General features: G+C 44.0%; 1 long non-coding RNA gene across 5 annotated transcripts in view; it reads right to left on the bottom strand.

The window, feature by feature from the left end:
* Positions 1 to 19,574, bottom strand: part of LOC129620927 (uncharacterized) — an 89,084-nt gene that overhangs the window by 33,754 nt on the left and 35,756 nt on the right. For 4 of the 5 annotated variants that reach the window (XR_008698866.1, XR_008698865.1, XR_008698867.1 and 1 more), the window contains 2 exons: positions 7,916 to 8,010; positions 7,168 to 7,393 (listed from right to left, as the gene is read on the bottom strand). This is a non-coding gene — a long non-coding RNA (uncharacterized LOC129620927). Of the gene's footprint in view, positions 1 to 7,167; positions 7,394 to 7,915; positions 8,011 to 8,908; positions 9,036 to 19,574 lie in introns of those variants that run through there. The other variant, XR_008698868.1, reaches the window with a different exon arrangement.

Genomic DNA, 19,574 nt, shown 5'->3' with positions numbered 1-19,574 from the left:
ATCAGCAAATGGAACCTTGTTAATTACTATGTAAATTACTTTAATAGCTTGGATCCCCTTCAGACAATTGTTTGGGGGCTTAAGGCTCTGGACTGGGAAGATGGGGTCTCCGTTGAGGGGAAGGAGCAGTCTTTCCTTGGCCCAAGACCCTCTTGTATGGTTTCCCACAGGGCAGAACAGATGCACAGATGGGGAACTGGAGGAAAAGATGGGTTCACATCTGCCCCTGGATGGTGGGATCCTGAACGTGACACTGAGATGGAGGAACCGATGCCATCCTTGAAGGCGGGAACTGGAAAGGACCTCAGATGGTCTCTAGTGTACCCTCACCCCCTTATTGCATCCAGGAGAAACAGAAGCCCAGAACAGGTGAGTGACTTGTCCAAAGTCACACAGCAAGGCGACTGGACAGGCGCGAACTAGTCTCCCATCTCCAGCTCATGCAAGCATGCTCAGTCAGTCGTGTCCGACTCTGCGACACTGTGGACGGTAGCCCCCCAGGCTCCTTTATCCATGGGATTTCCCAGCCAAGAACACTGGAGTGGGTTGCCATTTCCTCCTCCAGGGGATCTTCCTGACCCAGGGATCGAACTCGCATCTTCTGAATTGGCAGGCAGATTCTTTACCACTGTGCCACCTGGGAACTCCAATATTTTTATTTATTTATTTGACTGCACCAGACCTTAGTCGCAACACACGAGATCGAGTTCCCTGACCAGGGATTAAACCCCAGATCCCTGCACTGGAAGCACGGAGTCTTAGATAATGGATCACCAGGGAAGTCCCCATCTACCCCAGTGGTTCTCAAACAGGCACCTGTGGGATGAGCTGGACCCAAGGGTCCTGTCTAAAACATCATATAGTGAGACTTTCCCAGGGCACAAGAAAATAATTCAAAGGTAGGCATTTTACTACTGCCAGGCTTATAATAAATAGCTAATGAGAGCCTGCTGATGGCACAGGGAGCTCAGATCAGGGCTCTGTGGTGACCTGGACGGGTGGGATGGGGTGGTGGGAGGGAAGTCCAAGACGCAGGAGTGTATGTATACATACGGTCGACTCACTTCAATATACAACAGAAACTAACACAGCAGTGTAAGGCAACTATACTAATTTAAAAAGAGAGAAACGGTTTCTTGATTTTAAGTTCAATGTCTCTTTTAAAAAAGATATACTATCCTGCAGACATGATATATAGTTATATTTTCTTCCACAGATGTGCCTTTGTATTATGGAATTGAGCATGTAAAAATGTCCTGTAAAGGATGCCACGACCTTTATGATCCTCTAACCGGAGGGAAAACCACAGTGCTGAAGCAATATTTTTATCTCAATTTTCCAGATGTGGGAAGAGAGGCAGAGAGATGCTAACAGACTTGCCTTAAGACTTCTGACTGATCTCTGCTCTTTCCACCACTCCACTTACTAGAAGTATGTGTAAACAAAGAGTGAACAGGGTCTGGGAAAGGAGTGGGGAATCGTGAGGATAATAATACTATGGGGCTGGAGCCAGGATGCTGAGCTCATAAAGAAGGTGCGTAAGTATTTAACAGGCTTCTCCTGGCTGCTCGGGGCACAGGCTCCTCTCTGCAGCACAGGCTGAGTTTCAGCAGGTTTGCTGGCAAGATGAGGGTGGGACTGGAGTGGTTTTACTGTAACTTTGAACCTTTGATTAATCTCTCCATCCAAAACTTTATTCTCTTTCTTTTCCTACCCCTTCAGGATTGAAGAATATCAAAGAGAAGAGGGGACTGAAACCTGAGCAGCACCCTTCAGGGCCCTCCTGGGTTCAAAAGCCCCCTCCGTGTCCCACTTCATGTTTGTAGAATTAGACTTTAGTCTCTTAGGCTTTCCTGAGTTCCAAAGAGCAGACTCAAGGAGTAACTATTAGGACAACAGAATCACAGGCCCCCTAGCTCCTCCTGAAGGGATATAGACAACAATCTGATGCATATCTGTGTTCTATAGAAACTAAGACCCCCACCCAGGTGGAGGATGGTAACTTCATGCTGACCACAAGCCCTGGACCCTAGACTGGTTGGAACCAGTAGGCTGTGATTCCCATAACCTCACCCTGTAACCTCACCCCAACCAATCAGAAGAAGGCCCACGTGCTGATCATGCATCCTAAGACCCCCACCCCTCACACCGTCTTTAAAAACCCTAGCCTGGAAGCCATGGAGGAGTTTGGGTCTTCAGAGCATGAGCGGCCCATTCTCCTGGCTTGGCGCCCTGCAAATAAACCACTTCGCTGCAAGCACCTGCGGTCAGAGTTCAGCTTTCTGCAGCTCAGGCACGCGAGCCCCTGCTCAGTAAGAACATGGCAGCTCTGTGGTCACTAACTGTGACCTCAGCAGGTGGCATCACCTGCCTGAGTCTTGGTCCTTCATCTGAAAAATGAGGACAAGCATACTTACCTCACAGGATGGCTGAAAGAATGAAAGGAGATGGTGCTACGCACTTGGTACACAAAGCCATCACTCACCTTCTCCCTCTTTCCGTCTAAGACACAGATATACATATTTTTGATGGCTCGGACGGTAAAGAATCTGCCTGTAATGTGGGAGACCCAGGTTGGATCCCTGGGTCAGGAAGATCCCCTGGAGAAGGGAATGGCAACCCACTACAGAATTCTTGCCTGGGAAATCCCATGAACAGAGGAGCCTGGCGGGCTACAGTCCATGGGGTTGCAAAGAGTAGGACACGACTGAGCGATTAACAATTTTAAATTAGGGTCAGGCGTGCCGCCTTGGGGTGGGTCACCGTGTTCATGCAGGAGACCACCACAGCTCCCCCAGGCCAAGTGCCATCCTCGCGTCCTCACTAGAGGCCCTCAGTGCCCAGAAGGGCTCTCCCAGAGCCTCCCTCTCATGTACTGCAGTTCCAGCTCCCTCTGCCAGCTCCAGTCCTCCCCTCCGTGCTTTCGCCACCCCACTCCCATTTGGGAAGCCTTCGGTTGCCTCCAGAGCCAGCTGACCTTGTCCTCATCACCTCTGAGAGGACACAGGTGGCCCCTCCTCCCCTCTCTCCACAGCCTCAGACGGCTGCTTCAGCATCACCTCAGCCAGGTTCTGTGTACTCCAGGAATCTACTAGAAGGAACAGCAGGGCTGTCTTAACCTTGGGCTCTGCCCCTAGAAATGAGACAACATCACTGTTTCCACCACAAACACGGGAGGGGAGAGGCAGCAGGGACTATTAATGTTTGTGATCCAGATAAAGACACAGATATGATGTTCTGTATAGACGGTGCCGGGCTCCCTTTCGGGTATCTGACGAGCTGTGTCCCCTACTATGACTGCCATCTCCTCCTCCCTTGCTCACGTCAGAGGACATTTCTATGGAGAAACCCCTTCCCACCCCATCCCCAGCCAAGCAAGGCTCCAAGTCCCTCACCCCAGCACTTCCAGAAGGGCAGCTGTTTCTTGCTCACCTCCTATCTCTGCACACTGGGTTGCGCTGTGAGAAGGGAGGAGCCACGTCTTTTGGCTACAGGTCAGTCAGTTCAGTTGCTCAGTCGTGTCTGACTCTTTGTAACCCCATGGTCCGCAGCATGCCAGGCCTCTCTGTCCATCACCAACTCCCAGAGCTTACTCAAACTCATGTCCATCGAGTCGGTGATGCCATCCAACCATCTCATCCTCTGTTATCCCCTTCTCCTGCCTTCAATCTTTCCCAGCATCAGGATCTTTTCAAATAAGTTAGTTCTTAGCATCAGGTGGCCAAAGTATTGGAGTTTCAGCATCAGTATCAGTCCTTCCAATGAATATTCAGGACTGATACTGGTTGGATCTCCTTGCAGTCCAAGGGACTCTCAAGAATCTTTCCAATACCACAGTTCAGAAGCACCAATTCTTCAGCACTTAGCTTTCTTTATGGTCCAACTCTCACATCCATACATGATCACTGGAAAAACCATAGCTTTGACTAGAGGCTACAGGTAACAGAATCCAACTAAAGCTACTTAATCAGGAAATGGAATCTGCTGGAAGGCCATGAACACAGTTTAAGAGGGGCCCATGGAGCTGCAGCTGGCCTTAGGATGGGCTGCAACCAGTCGCGGCCCCCCCCACTGGGCTTCCCCTTCATCTTTCAGCCCTGCTTCCTTCTCCTCTCTCTGTAGGATTTTATAATGAAAGTTTATTCTCATCCCCCTAACATGAGAGATCTACTATTTCCAAAGTGAGAAACTGACAGTCTACTGTGCACAGTTTAAAAGTAAGTGGTCAAGTGGATAGGAATCTGCCCGCCAACACAGGGAACACGGGTTCAGTCCCCGGTCTGAGAAAATCCCACATGCCATGGAGCAACTAGCCTGTGTGCCACAACTACTGAGCCTGTGGGCCTAGAGCCTGTGCTCTGCAAAAACAGAAGCCACTGCAATGAGAAGCCCGTGCACTGCAACCAGGGAAAGCTCAGCAAAGGAGCAATGAAGACCCAGCACAGCCAAAAACAAATAAATAATTTTTCAAAGTAATATTTTTAAAAAGGTGATCAAAAGCTGCTAAGATAACCACAGGTCCTCCCATTAAGTCCTTCCCCAGGCAGAGGTTATAAAAGTGTAGGAGTCCTCACCAGCATAATGAGAAATGCTAACAGTTGCCACCGATGGCACACGTATCATGGGCCAGGCACCATGCTTAACGCTGTACGTGGATAACCCCCTCAAACCTTGTAGCAGATATCTGTGCATGCGTGGGTGCTAAGTAGCTTCAGTCGTGTCTGACTCTTTGCAACCCCATGGACTGTAGCCCACCAGGCTCCTCTGTCCATGGGATTCTCCAGGCAAGAATACTGGAGTGGGTTACCATTTCCTGCTCCAGGGGATCTTCCCAACCCAGGGATCAAACCGGAGTCCCTTATATCTCCTACATTAGCAGGTAGGTTCTTTACCACTAGCACCCCCTGGGAAGCCCCACCAGATATCTGAGAGAGGCTCTACTTTTATCTCCATTTTACAGATGAGAAAATTGAGGCTTGGGAAGATTAATAACTCCCTGGTAAGTTTCAGGCTCTGAAGCCGAGATGCGCTGGGTCATGTCAGCCTGTGGGTGTGGTGCACAGTATTTCTATGTGTGTTACACACTTAGAATCAATCCATCTGCCAGTGTTGACAGGTGTGCACATACATATGTGCCCTCAGGGGTGCTATGCACACATGCACACGTGTGGCCAGCGCACACCTGCAGTGGGAGACTGTGGAGGGAAGCACCCCCACTGGGTTTGGCTGGTTCGCACCCCAAGGAGTGCTGGTGAAACTTCACTCACCCGCCACTCTTCGGTGACCATTTTTCTTAATGAAAAATTCAGCAAACACGAATGACTGTCAAGCTCCGGGGAGGTCTGCATGCTTGGCGGCTTTAGCAGATGAAGCCCCAGGGAGACAAGCAGGCTCACGGCATTCATTGATCCCACCCTCGTCAGGGGGCTCCCGGAAGCCACCATTCCAGGGAAAAATATGAGGCTTCGAAAGACACAGGAGACCTCAGCAGCTGCCTTCCCTCGGCCTTTCCCTCCCACTAAGCAGGCTCCTCGACCCTTGTCTCCAGCCCCCCTCCTCCATGCTACCGCCTTCAGAAATGCTATTTCTGAATCCTATTCAGAAATGCTATACCTTCAGAAAATGCATTTCATCCCCATCATGGGCCCGCTCCACAAACCTCCATAGTTCCCTATCACCCTGAACATAAAACTCATCTGCAAACCCAGCTTTCCTCCACCACCTGGCCTCAACCAGCTTTTCCAGAAAACCCTTCCAGGTAGGTGCCATGGCCAGTACCAGGTTGAGGGGCGAGATGTCCAGAGCACAAAATTTATGGAGGCCCTCACTCTTGGGGTCCAGCTCATCCCTCTCGCTGGCTATCCTCGGCCACCCCAGCACAAGAGCAGGCATACCCATGGGCTGCTCAGGCTGAACTAACAGTATGACAGGAAAATCCAACAAAGCCTTGCAGTGCCAGCTCAGTGCAGGGCTTCCCTGGGCATCTTGTCACCTGGCCTCAGAGAAGCCCCACTGTGAAAGCAGGTACCTCCCTGCCCTGAGTCTGAGGCGCTAAAGCCACAGGACCAGTGTGCAACAAACAACAAGCTTTAAGATTCCCTGGGTGAGGACCCACCATGCGGAAGCTGCTGGAGGCCTGTCACCTTGTTAACACTCGTGATGATCCAGGGCAGGTGGTGCTGCCCTCCATCCTTTTTGCTCATGGATCATGAATTTGCCAAAGCTCCTGCTCAATGAAATGTACTTTGTAGTGTGGAGAAAAGGGACCACTCCCGCACTGTTGGTGGGAATGTAAATTGATACAGCTACAATGGAAAACAGTATGGAGATTCCTTAAAAAACTAGGAATAAAAGCACCATATGACCCAGCAACCACACTCCTAGGCATATATGCTGAGGAAACCAAAATTGAAAAGACAAATGTATCCCATTATTCATTGCAGCACTATTTACAATAGCTAGAACATGGAAGCAACCTAGATCTCCATCAACAGAGAATGGATAAAGAAGCTGTGGTACATATACACAATGGAATATTACACAGCCATAAAAAAGGAACACGTTTGAGTCAATTCTAATGAGGTGGATGAACCTAGAGCCTATTATACAGAGTGAAGTAAGTCAGAAAGAGAAAGATAAATATCATATACTAGTGCGCATACATGGTACTGAAGAATTTATTGGCAGGACCCACTCCAGTGTTCTTGCCTGGAGAATCCCAGGGACGGCAGAGCCTGGTGGGCTGCCATCTATGGGGTCGCACAGAGTCGGACACGACTGAAGTGACTTAGCAGCAGCAGCAGTGGAGAAACAGACATAGAGAATAGACACAGGGAGAGGGGAGGAGAGGGTGAGATGTATGGAGAGACTAACATGGAAACTTACATTCCCATATGTAAAATAGATAGCCAACAGGAATTTGCCGTATGTCTCCAGAAACCCAAACAAGAGCTCTGTATCAACCTAGAGGGGTGGGATGGGGAGGGAAATGCAAGGGAGGTTCAAAAGGGAGGCAATATATGTATACCTATGGCTGATTCATGTTGAGGTTTGACAGAAAAAAACAAAATTGTATAAGCAATTATCCCTCAATTAAAAAATAAAAATAAATATTTACAAAATAAAAGAGGGGGAAAAAAGAAATGTATAACCCCCATCAATGCTTACCATGCCTTCAAGGTTGCTGGTGGACATTCAAAGAGTGGGCCCACATGCAAATTCCCAGCTGAAGTCCAGCAAGCCGACCGATGCTCCACCCTCCTGTTTCAGCTCACACTGTTAACATGTCCTTTCCGTGATCCATCTAGTGCAGGGCTCTTCACAATTTTGTGCTTTTTGTGAGTGATTTTGCTCTTTCAAATGGCCCCAAACATCGTGCTCAAGTGCTCTCTAACTGCAAGAAAGTTGTGATGTGCATTACAGAGAAAACAGGTGTGTTAGAGCAGCTGCGTCCATTTTGAATGAACAATATATATCAAGCAATGTATCTGAGCAGAAATACATATAAAACAAGGTTAAGTTTGATCAATTGCAAAAAATGTGATCAGAGGCTCACAAAAGGCTTCCCAGGTGACTCAGTGGTAAAGAATCCATCTCCCAATGCAGGAGATGCAGGTTCAATCCCTGGGTCAGGAAGATCCCCTGGAGAAGGGAATTGGCAACCTGCTCCAGTATTTTTGCCTGGAAAATCTCATGGACAGAGGAGCCCGGCAGCCTACGGTCCAAGGGTTGCAAAGAGTCAGATACAACTAAGCAACTGAGCACACACACACACACACACACACACACACACACACACTAACTCAGTGTTCCAAGCTACTTTACAGAACATGACTACCCCGAATAACAAGAATCAGCTGTGTTTTCACTCTTTGCTGGTAAAGAAACTAGGGCCTAGACAAGCTAAGTCACTCACCTGGGCTTGCACAGCCAGTGAGTTGCAGGTCACTTTGAGAGGAGTCAGAAACAAGCCCTCTGCTCTTTTATGAAGTGGAGGTAAATGCTGGTGACCTGGGACATAAGTGAGGGAGCAGACGCAGACTTGTCATTAAATGGTATTAGCTAGTTTCTTTCAATCTTTATGACTAGATATAAGTGAAAGCCTGGGCTTGGTGTGCATCAGTTCTCAGCACCTCTCAAATTCTTCTGATAAACCACTGTTTTTAACACAGAGGGAGCAGCCATCGGGTCCAGAGCCTCCAGCAGGTAGAAGGGTCTAGCTGGAAGTGGGTAACAATTATTTTTATACTGGCTTTCAAATAAAATTCTTGCCATAAATACTGGGTCATTATAATAGTTTTAACACTCCACAAAGCGATAGAAAGTTTCTTTTCAGATAGATTTCATTAAGTAAATATTTAAATATTTAAGGAGTGTAAATATTTAAAGAAAAATGTTAACAATTGTAAGGAAAACTCCAGAGGTGGCATGTAGTGGTATGTGGATGAGTCAAAAATCAGGAAGGTGATTTGTGAATGACTGATGTTCTGGGGGAGCTGGTAAAATTCTGTTTCCTGATCTGGATGCTGACTATAAAAGGTTTATTAAAACAGTTAATGGTTTATACCCCAGTGGCTTAAACCACTAACAAACTACTTATTCTATAGTCTTGGAGGTCAGAAGTCCATGATGGGTTGTTAGGGCTCTGTCCTTTGAAGAATGCTAGAAGAGAATCTGCTTCCTTGTCCTTCCCATTTTCCAGAATGGAAATGCCTGCCCTCTTTGGCTTGCAGCCTCTTCCTCCATCTCCAAAGCCAACCGAAAAACCTCTCTCCTGCCTCCTTCTTTCCTCTATAAGGACCCTGTGGCTATGTTAGGTCCATTTGGGTAACGTAGGACCACCTTCCCATCTCAAGATCCCTAACCACATATCCAGAGTCCCTTTCTGCCAGGTAAGTAAGGTACTCACAGGTTCTGCAGTGGGGATGCGGACATCATTGGGGGCTGTTATTCTTCCTACCACGCGTGGAAGCACGTTTAGGGAGGAGGGGTGTGCATGTGTGGGTGTGTGCAGAGCCTGTGGAGCTGGGCACTTGGTAACTGAGGCTCCTCCGTGCACACAGCGCTCCAGCACAGTCAAGGATGCAGCTGCCACCTGCCACTGTCCCCTCAAAGCCTCCCTCTGCAGCCTAGCTGCAGCCAGCAAGGTCACCTTTCCCTCCCAGCTGAGGCCAGGGAAGACTGGAGGGTTGGGGAGCCCCGTGCTGGGGAGCTGGGCAGTGGATGGCCCGGGTGGGAGGGTGGCCCCAGCCCACCCTCAGCAGTCACTCTGTTCAATTGTTCCTTGAAGGGTTCCTGCAGCAAACCAACGGCAGGTTCATTGTCTGAATTCACGGGGAATCATTCGGTCACAATTCTGGATACCACGAGTCTCCCCCATCCTAGTTTAGCTGGGTTTGGGGTTTTACAAAGTGCTGATCCATCTGCCCTCCTGATCGCATCATGTACTTTCAAAACTGGGATTCCCTGGGACTTCCCTGATGGTCCAGTGGTTAAGAACTGTAAAAAAAGAAGTTGTTAACACACTTCATGGCCTCTTTTCTCTATAAATTACAATATTCTTAATAAGAATATGGTTGGTTGGTTGTTTTTTTTTTTTCTGCAGAGGTACCTGATAAGCTTAGAGAAGATTCTGCTAAATGGAGGATATTTTCAATTCTAATTTATTTAGGTGGGAATGATTAACTATTTCAGCCCCAACATTTTCACAGATAGTGTATTTCCATTTAGAATACATTTAACAAATGTTATGCAAAGATAAAACTCTCATATAAGTTGACTTGATAATTCTTACTATTTTGCCAGTTATAAATGCTGCAAAACCATAAACTTCTGTCTTCTCTTCAATCCAAGTACAAAATATAAATTTTCTCAATTTAAGTAGGAAATCCATCAAAAGAGTCTTCCCACAAATGAAGGCATTCTAAAGAAAAATTTGAGAATCTCTAAATTAAATCTTGGCCACCATTCATGCTCTAGTTACTTAATTTGTTCAGCAACTCCCTTGCTTTTGAGAGATATGTGAAAATGTTTTCCAGTGTGAAATAACTGAAATTTGATGAAAGTTTTGCTTACAGTACCTTAAATTTGATAAAAGTTAAAGTTTATTTTGGCAGGCTTGTTGAACACTCTGACTAAAGGTTTTCAATTGCTTTTGAACAAAATTTAAAGGATTCATTTACAAAATGTGCAATTCCATTGTAAACACTTAAAATGATTTACAAAGTAATTCTTCAAAGGCTCAAACAGTTGAAAAATTTGACTGATGACAGGCAGCAAATGAGAAAACAAACTGCTTTGCAAGGCTCTGCCAAGTAATGCGGGAACCTGAGGCAGAAAGAAAATTGATAATACAGATCCTATCTGTAAAATTTGGATATTTTGCTTATCATGGTTTTTGCATTAATTTTTATTTGTAAAATACATGTAGAAAAGTGCTATTTGTCTCGATTATTGAGTTTTTTGCTACCCCTTAAACTTTGTTCTGTGCTTCAGTCACTTCAGTCGTGTCCAACTCTTTGTTGGTAACCCTGTGGACCGTAACCCGCCAGGCTCTTCTGTCCATGGGATTCTCCAGGCAAGAATACTGGAGTGGGTTGCCATGCCCTCCTCCTGGGGATCTTCCTGACCCAGGGGTTGAAGCCGCCTCTCTTATGTCTCTTATGCACTGGCAGGCAGGTTCTTCACCGCTAGAGGCACCTGGGAAACCCCCCTTAAACTTTGTACCTCTCCTTTCCTAGTCCTGGCCCTGTGATCAGATTGAAATATGTCTTATATTAAACACCCATGCCAAAAAAGTATTGTAGTGTAATTACTCTTTATGTATGCATATGTACATACAAATGACTACAGTTTCCACTTCAATTGATATTCCATCACAGCTTGTTTTATCCCAATTTTCAATTATATTTGCACCACACCGATTCCAAGTTCATTTCTGCTCCATGAATTTCCTAATTGGATATGAATATTGTTTTTACCATGCTGCTGTGTTCTACTAAAATTTATATTCATCCTTGCAAGCACAAAGAATTCTGTCTTTGATGCTGAACTTTTTAAATGAATGTGCAAGAATATTTACAACAAAGTCAGATATTTCGCGCTCCCCAGAACCAACTCTCAAAAGCTCGACTTTGATTCTATTATTGAAATCTACTGAATTTCTATAGGAAGTGCTTGAGGACCTTGATTTAAAACAACTGAGGGCTGGTATGTTTGTTGCAAGCAGCTGAGGCCCTCCAGCTCTGAAGGAGAGGGTTGGTGGTGGGGATGACTGTACCAGGAGCCGGGAGGGAAGTTCATGAAGATCTGAGTTGGAGTGCCCCGGTCCAAACTGCTGAGAGACCACAGGGATCCAGGACAAGACCTGGCCCCCAGTGCCCCAGCGTCTATGTCTTTGTTCTGCTCCCACCTGCAAGTTCTTTCCGTTCAGTTGAACCAGGGAATCTGAATGGCTCGACAATTTTTTGAGCAAGACATGGATGGTTGACCCTCCTGTGAACTGGCTGCTCCTGGGTTAGGTGCCAAGCTTGAGTCCAATCAGCTGAGACCAGGGCAAAGGGTGGCACAAGGTAACCCAGGACAGAATGAGGTTACCTGGGGGCACAGGACATTTTCCTTAGGAGGGGTTGTGACGATGGACTTAGTGGGCGCTGACTGGGGGCCCTGGCCCAGCCAGCACTTACTGCTGCGAGGCCTCAGTGACTCCTCCTCCAGGCAGCTCTTTCTTCTCTCCCCTGATTGCCCATCTGACATTCATGCCCTCAGCTCTGTTACTGGAAGCTGCTCTCCATGTCCATTCAGCCAGATATCTAAAAAATGTCCTTCCTAGGGATGGCTCTTATCTACTCTGAGATAGACAACATTCCCAAAAGAACCCAGAGGAAGCTGCCAGCCTCTGCCTATGTGGTCTTGGAACCCCCTCAGGATCCTAACATTGAAAATTAATGAAGTCCTTGTGGAGCATTTCCCAGCTTCCCTTGCACCCTTGCCATGGGTACCCGTGTGACAGTCAATGTCACGTGAGGGCAGATGTTGCACAAGACTTCCAGGAAAGTCCCTTAAAAGGGGGCAGTCTCAACACAGACCCTGCAAGTATTTTGTAAGATTTATACCTAATTATTTCATTTTGGGGGTACTGTTGTAAGTACGGTTTTTTAAATGTCAGTTTCCAATTGTTCACTGCTGGTATGTAAAAATATGATTGATTTTTTGTGGGCTGATCTTGTATCCTGCAGCACTGCTAAAATCTCTTACAAGCACTAGATGTTTTTGTAGATTCCTTGGGATTTTCTGCATAGAAATGTCATCTGCCAATATAATAGCTTTATTTCTTCCTTTCCAACCTGTATGCCTTCTGTTTGCTTGTTTTGACTTAAGGTACTGACTAGGAGTTTCAGGACAAGGTTAAATAGGAATGATGAGAACGAATATTCTTGTCTTGCTCCTGATGCTAGAGGGTAAGCATTCAGTCTTTACCACTGGGTATGATACAGGTTGTGTTGTATATGCCCTTTATCAGTTTAAGGAAGTCCCCTGTGCCTAGTTTATGAGAGCTTTTGTGGATGTTATCAAAGTACTTTATGGATGTCCATGACTGGATGTTGAATTTAATTAAATGTTTTTTCTGAATGACAGGCTCATGTGGTTTTTCATCTTTGGACTGTCAATATAGTAAATTACATTGATTGATCTTCAATGCCTTGCATTCCTGAGATAAGACCCACTTGTTTTTTACATATTGCTGGATTCAATTAGGAAACATTTTGTCGAGGATTTCTGTATCTATGTTCATGAGGGACACTGATCTGTAGTTTTCTTTTTCTTGTATTGTCTTTGTCTGGTTTTGGCATCAAAATAAAGTTAGTCTCAAAAATTGAGTTTGGGGCTTCCCTTGTGGCTCAGTGGTAAAGCATCTGCCTGCCAGTGCAGGAAACATGGGTTCAATCCTTGGTCTGGGAAGATCCCACATGCCACGGGCAACTAAGCTCATACTGCACAACTACTGAGCCTGTGCTCGAGAGCCCTGGAGCCGCAGCTACTGAAGCCTGCATGCTCTGGAGCCTGTCTCGGCAAGAGAAGCCACTCCAATAAGTAGCCCGTACCCTGTAACTAGAGAGCAGCCCGTGCCCTTTGCAGCTAGAGAAAAGGTTGTGCAGCAATGAAGACCCAGCACAGCCAAAAATTAGTTAATTACTAATAATAAAGAACATAGCATATTGGTTGTTTAAAAAATGAGTTGGGAAGTATTCCCCTTTCATATGTTTTCTGGAAGAGAGCATATGTGAAAAGATCAGTTCAATGCCTTCTTTAAACACGTGGTAGAATTTGCCAGTGAAATCTGGTTCTGGAGTTTATTTTTCAGATGGCATTCAACTATAAATTCAGTTTCTTTAATAAATATAGGACTATTCATGTTACCTCTTTCTTCTTGGATGAGTTTTTCATAGTGTGTGACTTTCATGGATTTCATTCATTTCATCTAAGTTGTCTATTCTGTAGAATTGTTTGTATTATTATTACCTTATTACCATTTTAATGCATGTGAGGTCTATTGTGATAATTCATCTTTCATTCCTCATACTGGTAATACATGTTTTCCTAGTCAGTCTACCTAAAGTTTGATCAATTTTATTCATTTTTTCAAAGAGCAAGTTTTTGTTACACTGATCTTTCTCTATTCTGTTTACCATTTCACTAAATTCTGCTCTTCATTATTTCCTTCCTTCTGCTTGCTTTAGGTTTATATTTCTCTTATTTTAGTTTCTGAAGGTGAACACTTAGATATTTGAGATTTTAAAAAATATAATCATTTAATACTATCAATTTTCCTCTAAGCAATGCTTAAACTGCATTTCACAAATTTTGGTATGTTTTATTTTCGTTCAGCTCAGAATATTTTCTAATTTCCCACGAGACTTTCTTTTTGACCCACGAGTTATTTAAAAGTGTGTTAAGTTCCAAGTTTTAGAGATTTTCCAGTTATTGTTCTGCTATAAATTTCTAGTTTAATTTCATTTTAATCAAATAACATACTTGGTATGATTTCAATATACATTTGTTAAGACTTGTTTTATGACCCAAGATACAGTCTTTCTTAGTGGAGATTCTTTGCACACTTGGAAAGACTATTTTCAGCTGGATTTTGATGGAATGGTCTATAAACCTCAATTAAATCCAGCTGATTTATGGCTCAGTTCTTCTATATCCTTGCCATTTTCTATTTATCTGCTCTATTAATTACTGAGAGAGGAAAGCTGAAGTTTCCAAATTTCCGTTTGGAGTTTCCATTTCTCCTTTCAGTTTGATCAATTTTTCCTTCATGCATTTTGGAGTCCTGTTATCATATGCATGCACATTTAGGATTTCTGTGTCCTCCTGGTGAACTGGCCTCTTTATTGTCATGTAATGTTGCCTCTTTATCCCTAGTAATTTGCTTTGCTTTGAAGCCCATTTTGATATTAATATAGCCACTCCAGCTTTCTTTTGATTGGTGTTTCCATGGTATATCTCAATATTTTTAAGAGCTTTATTGAAATATATTTCACATATCATATAGTTACCCATTTAAAGAATATTGTTCAGTGGTTTTTAGTACACATATTTCAATCTTTTAACCTATCTATATCATAATTATATACAGCATATTGTTGTATCTTTTTAAATCCATTTTGATCATTTCACTAATTGGTATGTTTAGCCCATTTCGATTTAATGTTATTATTGATATGTTTGGACCTAGTTCTGTTGTTTAATTATTTTATTTTTTGTTTGCTCTGTTTTTGTGTTCATCTGTCTCCCCTTTCCTTCTTTCCTTGGTTAAACTGTTTTTTGTATTTCATTTTAGTTTATTTCTTGTATTTTTACTGTATTCTTAGATAAATTTTTTTGTGATTGCAATATACATACTTAACTTTTTATTGTCTACTTAGAAGACAATAAGAAGAAATACTTTATTTACCACCTTAAATCGAATGTAGAAATCTCACCACCATAGAAGTCTCTTAAGCCAGAAAGAAAAACACCAATACAGTATACTAACGCATATATATGGAATTTAGAAAGATGGTAACAATAACCCTGTGTACGAGACAGCAAAAGAGACACTGATGTATAGAACAGTCTTATGGACTCTGTGGGAGAGGGAGAGGGTGGGAAGATTTGGGAGAATGGCATTGAAACATGTAAAATATCATGTATGAAATGAGCTGCCAGTCCAGGTTCGATGCACGATACTGGATACTTGGGTCTGGTGCACTGGGACGACCCAGAGGGATGGAATGGGGAGGGAGGAGGGAGGAGGGTTCAGGATGGGGAACACATGTATACCTGTGGTGGATTCATTTTGATATTTGGCAAAACTAATACAGTTATGTAAAGTTTAAAAATAAAATAAAATTAAAAAAAAAAAAAAAGAAGTCTCTTTACCCTCCTTCCTTTATAACTCATATAATAGATCTACACTGAAAACTTCCTCTACCAATTCCATGGTTTTTGCTTTCAACTGTCAATCATATTTCAGATAACTCAAGAGAAAGTGAACAGTCTATTTACCCAGATAGTTCTCATTTCTGTCATTCATCCTTCACTCCTGACGCTCCAAGTTTCCCTGTGGCATCACCTCCCTTCCACCTGAAGAACTGCCTTTAGTGTCTATTTCAGAACAGGTGTGATGGCAACAAAGACTCAATTTTTCTTCATCTCAGGATATTTTTATGTTCATTCCTAAAGGATGTTTTCACTGGATAAGCTGGGTTAGTGGTTCATCTCTTTCAGCACTTCAAAAATGATACAAATGAACTTATTTACAAAACTGAAATAGACTCACAGACATAGAAAACAAATTTATGGCTACCAAAGGGGATAGAGGGGTAGGGGGAAAGAGATAAATTAGGAATTTGGGATTAACATATACACACTACAATATATAAAATAGGCAAACAGCAAGGACCTACTGTATAGCACAGGGAACTATACTTAATATCTTATGATAACCTATTACAGAAAAGTATCTGAAAAATAATACACACACACATACAACTGAATCGCTTTGCTACACACTTGAAAGTACTACACTGTAAATTAACTATGCCTCAATTTTTAAAAACAGTTGTTTTACTTCCTTTTTGTCCCTATAGTTTCTGATGAGATATCAACAGTCAAATAAATGTTCTGCTACAGATAAGGTGCTTTTCTCTCTAATTTCAAGGTCTTTTTCTTTGTTTTTAAAGAACTTTGATTCTCATATATCTAGGAGGTGATTTCTTTGAGTTTATCCTGTTTGAGATTTGTTGAGTTTCTTAAACCTAAACATTTGCAAAATATTCAGCAAGTATTTTTCAATTATTACTTCCTGAACTGCACTCTTACTCCACTCTTTCTAGGACTGAAAAATGACATGAATGTTTGACTCTTTGGTATTGTCCCACAGGTTCTTGTGGTCCATGCATCTTGGAGAAGACTCTTGAGAGTTCCTTGGATTGCAAGGAGATCAAACCAGTCCATCCTAAAGGAAATCACTCCTGAATATTCACTGGAAGGACTGATGCTGAAGCTCCAATACCTTGGCCTCCTGATGAGCAGAACTGACTCATTGGGAAAGATGCTGATGCGGGGAAAGACTAAGGGCGGGAGGAGAAGGGGACAACAGAGGATGAGATGGTTGGATGGCATCACGGACTCAATGGACATGAGTTTGAGTGAGCTCCGGGAGTTGGTGATGGACAGGGAAGCCTGGCATGCTGCAGTCCACGGGGTCGCAAAGAGTCGGACATGACTGAGTGATTAAACTGAACTGAACATAGGTTCCTGAGACTCTGTTCAATTTTTTCAATCTTTTTTCTCTTCGTTGTTCAGATTGAACAATTTCTATTGATATATCTTCAAGATGACTAACTTTTCTGTCATCTCTATTCTGCTGCTATTGAGCCCATCTAGTTATTTTATTTTTTAAATTTTACTGAAGTATAGTTGACTTATAATGTTAATTCATGCTGTATAGCAAAGTGACCTAGTTATACATATATTTTTTTCACATTCTTTTCCATTATGGTTTATCACAAGATATTGAATATAGTTTCCAGTGCTGTAGAGCAAGACCTTGTTGCTTATCTACACGTAGCAGTTTGAATCTGCTAACCCCAAATCCCATTCTTACCCTCTCCTCTCCCCGCTCCCCCTCGGCAACTGCAAGTCTGTGAGTCAGCTTCTGTTTGGTAGCTACGTTCATTTGTGTTGTATTTTAGATTTCATGTATAAGTGATATCACGATGGTATTTCTCTTTCTCTTTCTCACTTACTTCGCTTAGGATGATAATCTTTAGGCCCATCCATCCAGTTATTTAAAATTTTTGGTCATTGAATTTTTCAGTCCTGTAATTTCCATTTGGCTCCTCTTCATATCTTCTATTTCTTTGTTGAGACGGTCTATCTTTTCACTCAAGAGCGCTCGCCCTTCCATCTGTAATTTTTATTATTTTTGGTTGTGCCCAGTTTTCATTGCTGCATGTGGGCTTTCTCTATTTGTGGTGAGCAGGGGCCACTCCTCGTTGCGGACACAGGCTCTAGGAGCACGGGCTTCAGTTGTTGCAGCACTGGGGCTCAGCAGTTGCTGCACACAGGCCCAGTTGCTCCTCTACGGGCTTGTAGACTCTTTCCAGACCAGGGATCGAACCTGTGTCCCCTGCATTGGCAGGCAGATTCATATCCACTGTACCACCAAGGACGTCCCCCTTACTTCTTATAGTAGATACTTTAAAGTCTTTGTGTGATCATTTCAACATCTGTGTTTTCTCAGGGTTCATATTTATTGATTGCCTTTTAACTGAGAATTGAAATTTTTCTCATTCTTTATATCCTAAGTCATTTTAGATTGTATTCTGGACATTTTACATACCATGTTATGTGACTCTGGGTTTTGTTTATCAAGGAGAATGTTGATACACACATACATATATATATGTATGTGTATATATATTATATAAAATATATAATATTTATAACATATATAATATAAATCTATATTGTAATATTATATACATATAATTTATCTAGACTAGATTCAGGCCATACATTTCAACCCCCTTTCTGGGCTCTGGTTCCAATATCGGTTGAGTTTCCAAAGCCTTTTGCAGTGTTGCTCAAGTGTGTCCTACACGTGCAACATCATTGACCCGTCTGGGACCTGGGTGGCAGTCTGCCCCATGGTTCAGTTCTCAAAACCTTTCACATTCTGTTTAGGATCATTTCCATGCATCCACAGTTTGGAGGTGATCCCAGAAGTTCATACACAAAGTTATAGGATCACTTACTTGTGCTCTCTTCTCTCAATCACCCAACACTTTCTAAATCCATGGGGGCTTCCTTCCTCATCCTCCAGCCAGAAATCTGGGACTTTAGGTTCCCAGTTCTGCTATGTACTTCCTATGACGGCATCTGCATCTGGGGCGAAGCAATGGGAGGACAGAGAGTAGGGGTGGCGGGAAGCAAAAACAGTTTGCCTGAGGTCTTCCCTGATGGCTCAGTTGGTAAAGAATCCACCTGCAATGCAGGAGACCCCGGTTCGATTCCTGGGTTGGGAAGATCCCCTGGAGAAGGGATAGGCTACCCACTCCAGCATTCTTGGGCTTCCCTGGCAGCTCAGCTGGTAAAGAACCTGTCTGCAGTGCGGGAGACCTGGGTTCGATCCCTGGGTGGGAAGATCCTCTGGAGCAGGGAAGGGCTACCCACTCCAGTATTCTGGCCTGGAGAATTCCATGGACTGTATAGTCCATGGGGTCACAAAGAGTCGGACACAACTGAGTGGCTTTCACTTTCACTCCTTTCACTTGTGTTCGCAGGTCTTCTGGTAGAGAGAGGGTTTTCCTTCTCTCAGAATTTTGGGTGCCCTCTTGACTGATGATGTCATCACCATTGCCGCTACCACCACCGCAAGACTGCCTGGAGGCTAGGATGGCAGACCTTGGGAGAAAAACGAAAAGGAACAAACAGGAAAACTCTCCCTCATATCCTTAGGAGGCCCTTTCCTACTCCTCAGGCCAGAAAGAGAGCTCTATCTTGAAGCTGTTCTGTCTGTACCTGGTACACCCTTCCAGTCTGCCTCTGAGTGCAGGCCAGGCAACACTGGAGGGAAGAAAAATGCGATACTCACCCCAGTTCACTTGTACTTCAAACTCTTGTTTCCTTCTCTAATCTATTGGATATCAATTACCTTGGGACTTCCCTTTGGTCCAGTGGCTAAGACTCTGCATTCCCAATGCCTGGGGCCCGGGGATTGATCCCTGATCAGGAAACTAGATCCCACATGCTGCAACTAAGACCTGGTATGGCCCAATAAAATAAATATTTGGGGCTTTCCTGGTGGCTCAGATGGTAAAGAATCTGCCTACAATGCGGGAGACCTGAGTTTGATCTCTGGGTTGGGAAGATCCCCTGGAGAAGGAAATGGCAACCCACTCCAGTATTCTTGCCTGGAGAACCCCCAAGGACAGAGGAGCCTGGTGGGCTACAGTCCATGGGGTCGCAGAGTCGGGCACGACTGAGTGACTTTCACTTTTTTCACTTACCTTTTAAGTTCT

Source organism: Bubalus kerabau, chromosome 10 (genome assembly GCF_029407905.1).
Source record: "Bubalus kerabau isolate K-KA32 ecotype Philippines breed swamp buffalo chromosome 10, PCC_UOA_SB_1v2, whole genome shotgun sequence".
Classification (NCBI taxonomy): Eukaryota; Metazoa; Chordata; class Mammalia; order Artiodactyla; family Bovidae; genus Bubalus; species Bubalus kerabau.
Note: the sequence above shows the minus strand (reverse complement) of the source record. Positions and strands in the feature narration are given on the sequence as shown.